The sequence below is a fragment of the Camarhynchus parvulus genome, chromosome Z (genome assembly GCF_901933205.1).
Source record: "Camarhynchus parvulus chromosome Z, STF_HiC, whole genome shotgun sequence".
NCBI classification, from domain to species: domain Eukaryota; kingdom Metazoa; phylum Chordata; class Aves; order Passeriformes; family Thraupidae; genus Camarhynchus; species Camarhynchus parvulus.
Window position 1 is genome coordinate 39,785,090 of NC_044601.1, and position 13,721 is coordinate 39,798,810.

The following is a 13,721-nucleotide window of genomic DNA, read 5'->3' on the forward strand; positions in this document are numbered from 1 at the left end:
TATCTATTTTTAAATGGAATTTTAGAGTAGTGAAAGAGTTAATCTTACAGTGGCGGCAGGAAATGGCCAGGCAGAATCTCAGCAGCCTGCATCATGGCCCCGCCAGGCCCAGCCCAGAGCTGCTCCCAGGGCTTGGTGGGGCAGGGTTTAGTGGAGGCAGGATGTTAGCATCTGCGGCCCGGCCTAGCCTTGGCCTGGGCCCCTGTCCTAGGTTGATTATATGATGCTTTTATCCCCAGTCATCTTGTTCTGTTTATGCTGAATAATAAGTTTTGCACCTTTAAGACTCGTTTCAAAGAGTGAAAGGGGGAGAGAATAAGTGCCCAGTTTGTTTTCAGACACTGCACTCAGTCCTCCACATTCCTTTTCCTGGACTGTGTTGTCTGTGGATGGACAGACAGCAGGACAGAGCTCTCTCTTGTTTTAATTAATTTTAGCTAGCTGAGGCAAAGAAGTTCCCTAGACTGTTTTTTTCCCCCCTTTTCTTTAAACCTGTTTAAACCTGCTCTAAACTGAGCACCAAAAGAGCACCGGCAGCTCACAGCTGTGACCCACTGGGCCAGGCCTGGGCCATGGCAGTTCCAGCACCAGAAAGACTAATAAAAGATTGAGTAAGCTAAGCTACGACCCAGAGAAAGGACTTTCTGAGTTTGTCATCTCTTTTAGAGCAGCAAGGGGTTTTATTGTTTAATAAAGTTTAAGGTTTATTGTTATAAACAGGTTTTTTTCCACTTTTCTCCAAATAAATATTTTCTCCCAAACCAGTTAAAGGGAAAGGCCAATTGAATCTGCTTTCCTACAAGAGTGCCTTTGAAAATTCTCTCCAAAATTTGCCCTAAACCAAGATAGCCCCACAGCCTCCCCTGCCCTGCCCAGCCACCACTTCAAATCCAGAAACAAGACAGAGCTTTTCCTGTGCTTCTTTTCTTAAATATGTGGATTTGTAGGGCAATTCCAGCTGGTTATTGGTTCTGTCAGCCATGGAGAAAGCTGTACTATTTCCATAGGTAAGGTCACTTTCCTTACCAAAAAGACTCAATTGAAATAAATCCAGGATAGATAGGTCACAGAGTGGCTCTTACTTAAAACCGTTTCTGTGCCTGTGATTGTTAACCTTGATTTATCAAAGGTAAAACATGCTTGATGTATTCGATTTCCTTATGTGAAAAAATAAGCAGACTTTTGATCATCGGGAGTGAAATGGGTGTCCTTTACTTCAACAAGGCTTTTGACAGTCTTCCACAATACTCTATCCAAGTCACATTGATACAGTCTGAGTCAGATTTGTACAAAACTCATTTGATTGTTAGGCTCAGCAGCTTGAGTTGATATGAGCTGTACTCTACCAGGTTGCTGGTAACAAGTGGGGCAGCAAGTGGGCTGACCCTGCTTAGCACCTTGATTGTTAACATTGGGGTGGTTTTGGAATGCTTGCAAATAAGGTGTTCCATAAACAGCAGACAAGTTTTGTCCAGAGGGACCTGGTGAAGGTGGAGGAATAGATTGGACTGAATTTAATTATATTCAACGAAGACAAATGCAAACTCATACACCTGGGAAGGAACAGATCCCTTTTTAAGTGTACGTGCTGGAGACTCACCACCTGACAAGCAGCTCTTCTGTAACAGGCTTGTAGGATATGGTGGATAGGAGGAGCCTGTGGTGTGTCCTGGGAGCAAAGACCAGCAACAGCTCTGTGAAGATAGTGGGTTTCTACAGTCTAGGGACCATTTAGCCTGGAGAAGAGATGGCTTTAGGGGAACCTAACAGCTGGTCTTTGGCACTGTCAGGCAATTGAGGAGGCACCAGCCAGTCTGTTCATGTTAGGGTACGGGGAAAAGCTGAGAAACACTGTGCAGGTGCTGAAACAAGAGAGAATCAGATTGGATCATCCAGATTACAGTTAGGCAGTAGAGCAAAACAAGCCAAAAATTTTAGGTTGTTATTTTAATCTAGTCTGACCTCATATGCAGGACAACTAGAGGAAGATTGAACTGGAGATGTTCTCAGGTTTCCATCAGCCTGAGTTGTGTGTATGTTCCTCTACTATGGTCTTGTTTTATATTTGTGCTGGTAGGGATGTGTAAAACCAGGGGCAGCTAGATTATAGAAACTGTAGAGGAGTGGTCTGTGGGGCAGATGTTGAAGATGCCATCTCAAGAACCCTTACAACAGAGACTCCCGTTGCCACCACATAGTGACAGATTGTCTTGTCTGCTTTGACTGCTTACATAAATGCAGTCCTATGTCAACACCACAGTAAATTAGTTTTGCTTTCAACAAACACTCTCAGTATCTATAAAGTAGCATTATGAAGTAGTTGAATCAATTTAATAATTTAGTCAGTTGTATAGGAGAATTTGAGATAGGTTTTGGCATGCAAAGGCAGCTTTATATTTCATAATATTTTCTTCTTCTCTCATGGTCAGAAGTTCAAATTCATTTGTGGTTTTGGTGTTATGTTATTTGTTGGTGTCACGTGTGGAAGGAGGTTGTATGTGGGAATATGTATATCTTTAACAGTTGCTGTTGTTGATAATATTATCATTGTCAGATTCAGAACAGGGTTAAGAAAAAACTATACTGAAAAACATAGTACTTAAAAGTTGGTATGAAAGCGTAAGTATTACAGGTTTTGGGTTTGTTTTGGAAAAGAGGAGGTTCTAGCCCTTGTGCATGTGAAAACAAACTTTTAAGTGGCTGAGTCACACAGAGAAGTCTAGATATTCCATTAAATTTTGAAAGGTCTGAATTATTCCTGCCACTTTTATAAAAGTTTGTAATGTGATGGCAGAGCCCCAGTCAAAAGTAGTTTGAAAAGTATCAAGAAAACCTTCATAGTACTTTCAAAGGAGGCACTTAAAATGTTTCACACTGCACGTGTAGGAACGGAAGGGGGAATGACATTTCTGTAGTTTCTGTTCCCCATTTATCTTGGCATTCGAAAGCTGAGGTAGGAAGACAGCAAATGTAAGTTCTGATTGTAACAGGGCAATAATGAATTAATTGCCTTGTGGGGGAGAAATGGCCTGTTCCAGCTTTTAAATATTGCATTGAGGCAAACCTTTTTATTACTTTCTCCTAGGATTGTCTCATTCCTGTAACTCCTGTTAATGCTTCTGCACACATACACGTTTGAAACAATTTTTTCAGAAAGCAGATGCTCTAAAATCTATTTTAATCCAACCGCTGACAATATGCAACTAAAAAAGTAGGATAAACTTTATAGTTTAACATCTTTTCCTTAATTTAATGTCTATTTCTACCTCCTCCAAACTTTTCCCTTTTTTTTTTTTTTTGGCAGGGTGCTTTACACATCCGCTGACCCATTAAAATCAATCTGATTCATTTTCCATTACAAAAGGTAAAAGCTATATGTATTTCCAGTCTATTTTAACTGTATGTGACTTCATTGCCTGAAATGTAATCCGTTAAATGATTTCTGAGCTTGAAAAGCAGGCTGATGTCTGGCAATCTCATGGCACTCCAGACCCCTTTGGATTTGTGCGTTTCCATCCAGAAGAAATGACATGTACCCAAAGTTAAAAACAGACAATCTAATGGTTTCCGAGCCTGTTTGCTTTCAATATCCCCAGGTATGAAGCGTAAGAAACTGCTGAAAAGGTGAATGGGAGCAAAAAAAGATGTATAAAAGGGTTTATCATCATAAAAGGTGAGTTTAATAGAGTGGAAGTTTCCTGCTGTTTCTTGTGCAGTTTCAGCTGGCCATTTGCCCTAGCAGAAATGGATGTGGAGACTTCCCTAATAGACAAATTATTTTGGATCCTATTGCACAATAAATTAGACAGTATCTTGGACATCTGTGTCTGAGCAGACTTTTCCTCGGGGGTTTTAGAAGACCTCTTCAGTAATGGTGAATGATAATTAAGTTCCTACACAGTCTTCCTTTCTGCATGTCTGAGATCCTTCTTCTGTGACCTCTCGTATTCTTCTCTTATTATTTTAGGGTATAACCGTTTCTACATTTCTACAGAGGTTTCTCCTTCCAGACTTCAGCTACTGAGGAATAAATGACGATGTGCTGTGACCTTTTATACTAGCACTTTGCAGTCCCATATGAATTGCAATTACATTTTCTCTTTTTGGCATGTGTGGCCCCTCAAGGCTTTACACAGCTGATGATCTGTGGCAGGTCTCTCCTGAGTATCAGAAACAAGATTGCCCAGATGAACAACAGCTGCACATTCAAGTGCAGAATTATTTCTCATGCAAAAAGGTATAAGAATTCTTCCTGGAAAAGTGAAAAAAAAATCTAGAGATGAGTAAGATATTAGTAACACAAATACTTTTCTTTCAATTGAAAACCCATTCTACTCCTACTTTAACACTATACAGTCATAACCCATACTTATTAAATCTCTGTGGAAACTAGTAGTTAGTCCTTCAGTGATCTAAGAAAAAAACATGGAGAGCAGCATATACAATGAAAGGTATTGGGATTTATGTGTTCCTCTTGCTAAGAAAAATATTTGAAGTGAGTGGACTTCTAGAATTGAAATAAATGTGTCTGAGAGAACATAGACACCCAAATCTGGAGAAGGGATATACTGAGCTACCTTGAGAATATTCATTATTTATATTCACTTTTGAACACGTTTGTTCATAAACCTTCCGTCAGTTTAGTAACAAAATCTGAATGAGCATCTTGGTCTTGTGATTTTTTCATTTGATTCCTGTTTTGTGGATTCAGCAGTACTGGGATGTGCAAAAAAGCAAGGAGTGTGTTCTAAGTGCCGTAGGAGTTCAGTGAGATTCAAAAAGCTCACAAAAGAAGACCTTTAAGAAAGATAACCATTAACACTCTAAGAAATTAATACGGTGTTTCACTAAGAATTTTGCATTAGAAAAAAATATCCTCCCCATTGCCCCAGTTATATGGATCTGTGGGTAAAAAGTTTTGCCTTGCCATTGTTAAACTTGCAATTGCATTGTTGTCTGGGCCTTGTGATCTTTTGTTATCAGACCAAACAAGTTCTCAGTGTGTTACAAAGCACATTTCTAAAAAGTGTTCATCAGGTTTGTTTCCTTCTAGCTGAAGGAAAGTAAGAAAATGTGTACAAAACAGGGTATTATCTTTCTAAAGAATAATTACTTTTTCATTTGTTTGATTCGTTTGCCACATCTTTGTGCTCAATGTGACTTGTTTGTAAACAAATATTTTGGCAGACCAAGACTGGAGACCACTGCAATATTTTAAGAAACAGGGAGCCATTCATGCCTACTTTATAGAGCTTTTTTGAAACTTATACTACATGGTAGATCTGCAAGTGTGGAACAACAGAAGTCTGGAATCAGTACAAAAATTAAGTGAAAAATATTTGCTGGAAAAACAAGTTGCTTTTAGAAATACCATTTGACATTATTTTTGACCATCAATTTTTTAAAACATGGCTCCATTAGACTGTCTTCAACACTTATCTAGTCTTCAATGTCATCCTTTTGCAGACAAAAGTATGTATGCAAGGAGTGCTTATTTGTTCCTTAGTCATTGGAAGAAATATAGCCTTTGAAGAAGCCTTTGATAAAACAGTCTTGTAAATTAAAACAACAACAACAAGAAAAACAAATCCATAAGTCTGTGTCCTGAAAATCCCCAGAAAACACATCTGCTTTGCTTTCTTCACTATATTCTATAGTATTGAAAAATTCCTTAATTTTTAGTATTTTTATTTTATTTTACTTGATTCACTGGATTATTAGAAAACATTGTCCTGAATCTGTGTTTTGGATGGTGATAGAATCTTCATTTTCATGCAATTTTTTAGATTGCATAGCATGCAAATGTGAGAGTCTGAAAATAGAAACTTAGAGCATGCATGTTACATGACTCTTAAAATACTGTTGGAGGGCGCATGAATATTTTTGGCGAAAGCTACAAGAATACTCTGATCAGGCTAAATCCTATGATATGATGGCTAAAATGATGGATCCACCCTGTACATGGTAAATGGGAAATTACATAGAACTGTGATATTATTGGATCTATTTAACAGCTTATGAAAAACTCAGGGTGTGCAAAAAAAGCAGAACATGATATAAGAGCAGAGATAAAACTATTCAGTGAAAACTGGCATGAAATTAGAGGAAAAATCAACCTTTGATAATGACAATCTTTTACCTAAATGTCAACTTCCAGCAGGCTGTTTATGAAAAAAATGAGCAATACCAGAAGAAAAACTAATTAAATTACAGGAAGCCACTTCTTACCAGTTTGAACTAGTTCTGTATTTTCTGCTGAAGTGATCAATTTTTTTTACTCAAGTTATCAAATTATCTCCTCAGAGATTTTCAATTTCTTTGCAGCTGGTGGGTGCTTGGATAAAACAAAGGATAGAATTCAGCTCACATTTTTTGAAGGGCTTTGGTATCTTTCAGGATAAAGAATTCAATGTAAATGTAAGATTATTATGTAGAAGAAGTGCTGTGAACTCGGAAAGCAATTAAAAAAGACAATGTAGAAATTATTATCAGTTTCATGAACAGAATAATGAAGGGTAATGCATCTTTTACAGGAATTGCAAAATGCAAATGAGTAACAATGCTTATTTATAAACTATTATCAGTTTTGGCTGTGATGTGTTTGCAGATATAGCATATTTCAAAATAAAAGACAAAATTGCTGGAGCATCTAAAAGAAAAATAATAAAATCTACTAAATCCTGAATTCCAAGGTTATCATTGGGAATCTGTATGGTAATGACAGTCAAGGAAATAAATAATATCTGGTTATGCAAAGCTTTTGGTTGGCTTAAATATTAAAATGATATATTTCTTATATAAGATTGTATAAATTTTAGGACAATAAAATGGAAATAAAATCCCTTGTATTATGTTCTCAGTGCTAATATTATTCTGAATGAGCTACCAGGAGAGATTTATCTGAGCTTAGGAATGTCATTGTACCTGATATGGGTATAAGAATGTTAAATGAAAGCTATACCTGTACTTTGGCAAATCTGTGCACAGAAACTAATTTCTCTTTGAATTTTGTAAAACCTGATTTTACTGAATTAAATTAAAAATCAGAATACTTCTGCCCAGTATCTTTCTCCTCTACAAGTCCAACTCAGATGTGTGTTGAAGGTAGAAGAATTCATTGAGGAGTGGCAGTAGAGGTAGTTTTTTTGTTCTTTTCCCTGTGAATTTTAATTTTCTAAAATAATTTACATTGTTTGTGTGCTTAGATCCATAGCCCCATGCTAGGATATCCTTTTGGTATATGAGGTCAAGCTAATCTTCAAATGATGTCACTCAAAATGAGCAATTATATATAGGAAGTTATGCTAGTTTGGGCTATGGTGGACTCGCTTTTCTTCGTATTAGCTTTGGCACTGGGTTTTGGAATTGTGCTGAAAAGAGTGTTAGTATAGGGATGTTTTTATTTCTGCTGAGCAGTGCTTACACAGAGTAGGTTGAAGGTTTACAAGCAGTTGGGAGAGGACAGTTGGCCCCAACTGACCAAAGGGATATTTCATACTCATGGCATTATGCTCAGCATATAAACTGAGGGGGAGAAGGAAAAGAGGGATATTTGAAGTGATGGCTTTTGTCATCTAAAGTCACCATTATTCATGATGGAGCTTTCCTGGAGACATCTGGATACCTGCCTGACATGGGAAGTGGTGAATGGATCAAATATTTTTTTTGCTTGCATGTGTGACTTTTGTTTTACCTATTAAAATGTCTTTATCAAACCCATGGGTTCACTCAAGTTTACTTTTCTGGTTCTCTTTCCCATCCCACTGCAGGTGATTGAATGAGCAGCTGTGTGAGGCTTAGTTTCCATATGGGCTTAAACCATAAGAAAACCAAAATATCTTCCTGTGGAGAGAGCTGACTGAGGATACTGCTAGTTTGCTTTCGGTCATTGCTGAAAGGTTGTGGAGATGAATGAGGAAAGGTAGTACCTTCCAGTACCTGAATGGAGCCTACAAGAAACTCGGAAAGGAGCTATCTACAAGGACATGTGACAGGACACATGGGAATGTCTTCAAACTGAAAGAGAGTAGGTTTAGATTCGATATTGGAAACAACAATCATTTGAGTGTTTTAAGGCACTGGAACAGGCTGCCCAGGAAAGTTACGAGTGCCCCAATGCCTGGAAGTTTTCAGGACCAGGTTGGATGTGGTTTTGAGTAACCTGGTCGAGGGGGTTGGAGCTAGGTGATCTTTATTTTCCTTCCGACCCAGGTGATTCTATCATTCTGTGTTTCAAGGATTCAGTCTGGAACACTATGGCTTGGATAGCTGACCTACTAATTGGGCAAAAAGACTGAGGGATTTTGAGGACAGAGGGTTGTTTTTGTCATGCTCTAGCTGGAGGCCTGTTATAGTGAGTTTCTTGGGGATCTGTCTTGAACCTGTCCCATTCAGTGTATTATGTTCTTCTGTGGTTGTGTCCTCTCAAAATCTGTGGGTGAACTAAACAAGGATGTGGCTGATAACAGCTTTTTACAAGTCCATGGGCACCTTGAAGGAATGGACCAAAAGGAATGCTATTAAATTAAACAAGGATAAATATAAATGTCTGTGATAGGTATGGAGTAACCCCTTTTAATGGTTCAGAGACTAGCCCTTTGTATTCTGTAAGTGGTGACTAACTGATGAAAAATTGTTGAAAAGGCCCTGAAGATACCAATAGACAGAAACCTGATCAGAAACATAAGCAGTAAGTAGATTGAGGAGATGCTCATTTTTCTTAATCATTTCCTCAACACATTAGATCATTTCTAGAGTACTATATCCAGTTTTACAACTGCCATTCAGATTATTTGTGTCTTGGAAGAAGTTTAATTTACTTGAAGTAAATTTAAACAGATGACTACAAAATCTCAAAGAATAACACCTCTTTTATTTAAGTAAGTAGTTAGCAGCTTTTTAAATGTAATCTTACATTAATTTTTTAATGTAATCTGCCTTACTCCAAGGTATCTGCAGTTTGTCCATGCCTTTTTAATTTATACCTGCTACTGTTAATGGAAAATAATAGACAAATGCAACAGAAGAATAAAATCTCAAACTAAATACTAAAGAAGAAAAGAAAACCCCCAAGAAAGTATGTATAATATCTTAATATAATTTCATTTCAGTGAGATATTTAGGTTAGATTTTTATTGATCTTATTTTTCTAGTGATTTTGTGGCATAGTAAGGGATAAGAATTTAGTAGGAACTCACATTTAGTTTTGTACCACCAGACTCTTAATCATTGTAGAACTGCCAGAATATGTCAAGTGCTCAAGTACATAAAGCAGTTGCTGAGAGCAAATTTCAATCACACTGATATTCATTGCAATAATAATTGATAAATTGTTTAAAAAGTTACATATTTTCAAAAGCTGCTAAGAATGGTTCTTGACTGTTTTAATATGAAACCAAGATCAAACAAAATATTCAAACTTGAGATAATATAAGCATGGTAAACGAAAATGCAAAGTTGATGGAATAAAAGCGTGATACATTATGTATGAAAGAGCATATTCATAAAGAAAAACAGTGAATGAACTTAGCATATCTTTACAAAGCAGATAAAACAAACAAAATATCCTTCTAACGCAGTCTTACCAGGAACTATCAATACTGAAAGTTTAGGTCCTTTTAAAATCTATGTTTCCTAAACAATAGAGAAGGTCTGTTGGCTGTCTCTTTTATTAGATTACCTCTCCAAGGTGGGCTCCATGTCTAACAGGACATTTTGTTGATGTGGCAAAGAAGGTCAACAGTATCCTGATCTGCAATGGGAAAAATGTTGACAGTGGCCAAAGAAGATGATCCTGCCCCTCTACTCAGCCCTAAGATGGTATAGGGACTGGACCATGTCATCTAAGCAAAGTTTGAGATAGCTGGGCTGTTCAGGCTATAGAAATGAAGATTCAGGGGAAATATCGTCAATGTGTGCAAATACCTGAAGAGGGGCTACAAGAAAGACAGCGCCAGGCTCTTTACAGCTGTGCTTAGTGACAGCCCAGGAGGCAATGCCTGAAACACGGAAAGTTCCACTTGAATGTCAGAATGCACTTTTTCACTGGAAGGGTGACTGAGCACTAGCACAGGTTGCACAAAGTGGTTTTTAAATCTCTTAACTTAGAAATACTCGAAAGGCATCTGGACATTGTCCTGAACAACATTTTCTAGGTGATCCTCCTTGTGCAGGGGTGGTTGGACAAGACAATTTTCAGTAGCCCTTTTGAACTTCTTCCATCCCATGATTCTGTGATAAAAGCAGTGAATTAGTAATAAAACCCAATTGTTTTTCTAAATAAATAAAAAGCTTTATAATTTCAGCAAAATTATATACAATTTTTCTTGCAATTTTATCTGCATATGTTTAATATTTTTTGTTGTTTACTAATTTATTTATTTATTAGTTCCTTTTACAAGGCTACTAATTTACAGAAAGAACGTACCACAAGAAAATATTAAGAAATTTTTCAGTATTTCCATTTTTTTTCCTGTAAAGATGGATATACCTTCGTGCAGAGGTACATTATAATGACCTTTGAACATCTCAGTGGAATTGTGAGTGGCATCATTCATCTTAGTAATGATGTCTCATAAAGGAGGCATGTATAAATAGGTGTAAATCTTCAGACAAGTTTTGTGAAGTATAGAGACTCTATATTCAAGATCCTCATGGAAACTAGTGTTGTGTTAAGTGCAAAAAGGTGATTGCCACCTTTGATTAGAATGGACGGATTTTCTCCTCACAGGCATATAATTAATTGAAAGCACAATTTTTAAATTGTTTTGATTTTAAGTAAGTAAGATTATTTCAGTCTTTTGATTAATTGTTTAGTATTTATAAATAGCAGGAAAATACATTTTCTGTATTTGTACAGAAAATAACAAAAATAGGCTGTTATGAATATAAAATTTTTGGCTACTTATCCCCACCAAAATCTGCTGTAAAAGTCTGTCTGTAAAAATGCTATAATTTCTTCAGGCTGAGAGCCTGGTAGTTGTGTTCTTTTCATGGATGAAATATTTAGTAATTAATTCCCTCCTGCAATTCTAATTTAAACAGCATAGTTTCTTATATTATGCAACACAGTGATTTAGTGCAGCTGTACAAGAAGCAGTTCACAAGGAGTGATCCTTGTGCATAAAAATTACATCTTCAAACGTGCCTATGTCTTGTATGTGAGTTTAGCATAACACCAACACAATTCAATTAAAAATCACAATGGCTTCATCATTGTGGTTAGATCAAATAGCTGTAGGGAATTCAATTAAATATTACTGATGGAACATACTGGTAGTATCTGTTGTTTAACATAGAATGGTTTATCTTAATTTATATTTTGGTCTATATTCCTCTATTTGTCTTCACAGTAGTGTTTCTGAGTGATTAATAACTACTGATAGTATTCAAGCTGGCCTAACAGTGAAATTCAACTGCAGAAGCACGTATCTGTATTGTTGCTGCTCCCTTGGTCTATCAGATACTATGGCTGAAGGTGTTATCACACAGTTTCTAATACTTAAAAAATGTTTAATGTATGATTCATTTTTGATTCCCTGTGAAGTGACATAAAGTGTGTTGATGTAGGCTAGCCAGTGCAAGATGCCAGTCTTAGAAGCAAAGAGCAGTTCGGGCTGGGAGGAGTCTGTAATTAGCTTGTCCAACTCCCCTGCCGTGGGCAGGAACACCTTCCACTAGACCAGACTGCTCAAAGTCCGAGCCAGAACTTGAACATTTCCAGTGATGGGGCATCCACAGCTTCTCTGGGTAGTCTGTTTCAGCGTCTCACTATCAGCATAGTAACAAATGTCTTCCTTATGCTCAATCTAAAACAATCTTTTTCATTTTAAAACTATTGCCCCTTTTCCTTACAGACCTTTGTAGATAGTCTCTCTCCATCTTTCTTGTAAAGCCTATTTAAGTGTTTAAATGTTGCCATAAGGTCTTTCTCAAGCCTTCTCTTCTCCAGATTGAACAACCCAAATAATTCCTGAAAGGGGCCTACAAGAAAGTTGGTGAGGGCTTTTTTACAAGGGCCTGTAGTGAAGGGTCATGTCTTCAACCAAAAGAAGGTAGATTTAGGTCCACTAATACTTATTTTCTAGTTTCATATTAGTGGATTAAGAAGACACCCTTGATATATCTCAAGAGTCTCCTGGATGGCTTATGTCTTGGTGTGTTGCTTTTCCAGCAGATGTCAGGACGACTGAAGTCCCCCAGTGGGATCAGAGCCTGCAAGTGTATTTCTTCCTGATGTAGGAATGCTACATTACCATACTCCCTTCTATCACACGGCCTCCAGTAAATACCAACCACAAGATTTCCTTTGTCAGCTTAGCCTTCAAATTTTACCCATAATCTCAACCCATCCATTGCTGTCTTTCAAAATCAGCTTTGTGTATTCAATCCATTATTTACAGACAGGGCAGCCTCTCTATCTTGGTATACAGCAATTTTTGTTACCCATGTGTCTTGGTTTAAGCCCAGCACTACACACTCATTCAGCACCACTCCCTCACACTCTGACCCCAGTAGAATGTAGATGAGAATAAGAAGACTTGTAGGTTGAGATACAAGCAGCTTAATAATTAGAAAAAAGTGAAATGCGATAGGATGACGATGATTAATGTGGCCTTTGCTGGGGTTTGGGGTGTCCCCAGCAGGCTGCAATGGGGTCTGGATAGCCCTAACCTGCTCAGCGCAGCTGTCTGAGCTCCCAAGCAGTTCTCAGCCACAGGCCACCTTAGCAAGCTTAAGTGATATCAGCTCTTTAGAGATTATCAGCTCATTGTGATTTCAGCTCTTAGCTTGCTGGGCGCCACAGGCGGGCAGACACAGGGAGAGAGAGAGAAGGCTGTGTGAAGTTCCACAGCGATGTCTTTATTGAATCTTCTGTGAAGGCTCCCAGGGACAGCTCTTTTGCCTGAGCTGGGCAAAAGCAGCTCTTTATATAGGGTACAGGGATTTTGGAAATTGTCCAGTAGAAAGGGCTAAAGGAAAGTGACCTATAGTCTTACAGATAGATAAGCAAGGGGTCCAAAGGCAGAAGAGAGGGGCTTCTAAGGTTCCAGTCACCATGACTTGGTATTTCCTACCTTAGGCTTCTGAGTGCCAGGGAAGTCTTGCAGGCTCTGGGACTGCTACAGAGGATGATAATTAATTAGTAAAAAAAAAAAAAAAAAAAAAAAAAAAAAAAGGAAAACAAGTGATGCACTATTGCAGTCACTCACTACTTGCTGACTGATGGCAACCCCCCATAGTGCACCATGACTAGCCCCTGTTACAGGTAACTCCCTCAGTTTTAATACTGGGCATGCTATTCTGTAGAGTTTGAGTCACCTGCCCTGACCGTGCTCCCTTCCAGAACTTTGTGCACTCCCTTGCTGGCAGAGCACAAGACACTGAAAAAAATCCCTGAGTAAAGGTAAGCAATACTTAGCAATAACCAAAACATTGGTGTGTTATCAACGGTATTTCAGTACTGAATCCAAAACACAGAACTGTATCAGCTACTGGAAAGAACTAAACTCTAACCCATATGAAATTAGGACACCATGCTATGTGCATTGGTATAGAGACACTTTGGTAGGGCTATTGACTGTCACTCTTTTAGAGAAATACACCATATTTGAGCCCCTGGTCACACCCCAAGCCACCAAGGCATTCACTCAGTTCAGACATTCACCAAGACATGTCTGTCTCCAGCAGGACAAGGGGTTAAAATAAAATAGGCAAGATCA